At 29.0% G+C, this 1,221-nt stretch overlaps 1 long non-coding RNA gene across 2 annotated transcripts in view; it reads right to left on the reverse strand.

Moving 5' to 3' along the window:
• The window catches only part of LOC128249790 (uncharacterized), an 8,689-nt gene extending 7,712 nt beyond the window's left edge, over positions 1-977 (reverse strand). The window contains exon 1 of one of the 2 annotated variants that reach the window (XR_008265884.1): positions 642-977. This is a non-coding gene — a long non-coding RNA (uncharacterized LOC128249790). Of the gene's footprint in view, positions 1-69; positions 202-641 lie in introns of those variants that run through there. The other variant, XR_008265886.1, reaches the window with a different exon arrangement.
• Between the last annotated feature and the right edge of the window lie 244 nt (positions 978-1,221).

Here is a 1,221-nt window from a genome sequence, read left to right on the forward strand (position 1 = left end):
AATAATAGGTGCCTTAGGTATAATAAAAAAATATTCAGACAAATACATAACAAAAACACCAGGACTTACAAATATATATAACATACAGAAAATTGCACTACTGGGTACTGCACACATTCTACGAAAAACACTTTCAATACAGTAAACATAAGAGCACCACAGCAAACCACAGCACATACCCAAGGCGCACAGAGCTGCGCTCGGTAGTGAAGTGAAAGCACGTTATAAAAATAAAACTACTGAATAATAATAATAATAATAATGATAATAATAATAATGATAATAATAATAATAATAATAATAATAATAATAATAATAATAATAATAATAATAATAATAATAATAATAACAATGAATTATGTGTGTTGAGAATTCCTTCATATAGCGGCAGACAAGGTACAGAAAAATGATACATGTATAACGTATGTACAATAATACAATGATATATGATACACGTGACTGTATACTTTTCTGCCTGTCTCTCTGACTGTTTGCTTGCATTTATAAATTTAAGGAGGCATAAATATTCATCTATGACTAGCTGTACATGATAGGCAAAGAATCAAGTGTAGCAGAGATTAATTCATAATAGAAAAAAAATTTAACATAAATGCCGAACTATTTATCATATAATTACTTACCAACGAATAGGAGACAGAATGCAAGCAAACATTTCATCGTATATATTCACGTAACAGGCAACAACTGGTAGCTTAAGGGTTGCAGGTGGCTCAACTGTTGTCTGGGTTTGAAAGCTTAATATGCTGCAAAATGTGTTTCTCATGACCATAAACGTGCAGGTGCGTGCGGATCTATCTATCTATCTATCTATCTATCTATCTATCTATCTATCTATCTATCTATCTATCTATCTATCTATCTATCTATCTGTCTAGTTATCTATCTATCTATCTATCTATCTATCTATCTATCTATCTATCTATCTATCTATCTATCTATCTATCTATCTATCTATCTATCTATCTATCTCTCTCTCTTTCTCTCTGACTATCTATCTCTCATGTAGTAGCATTTTTTCTGGTTTAGAAGTCATAAAGTAGATTTAATAATTTGTTTGACAAGTTGATTTCCTAGTAAATTTTGGTTTCCACTTTTAGAGATATAAATGTAATTTGTGGTGAACAATTTTGTCATATTTCATTTCTCCTTAACAAGCATGTAATTAATATATATTTTATATATATATATATATATATATAT

Source organism: Octopus bimaculoides, chromosome 18 (assembly GCF_001194135.2).
Source record: "Octopus bimaculoides isolate UCB-OBI-ISO-001 chromosome 18, ASM119413v2, whole genome shotgun sequence".
Taxonomy (NCBI): Eukaryota; Metazoa; Mollusca; class Cephalopoda; order Octopoda; family Octopodidae; genus Octopus; species Octopus bimaculoides.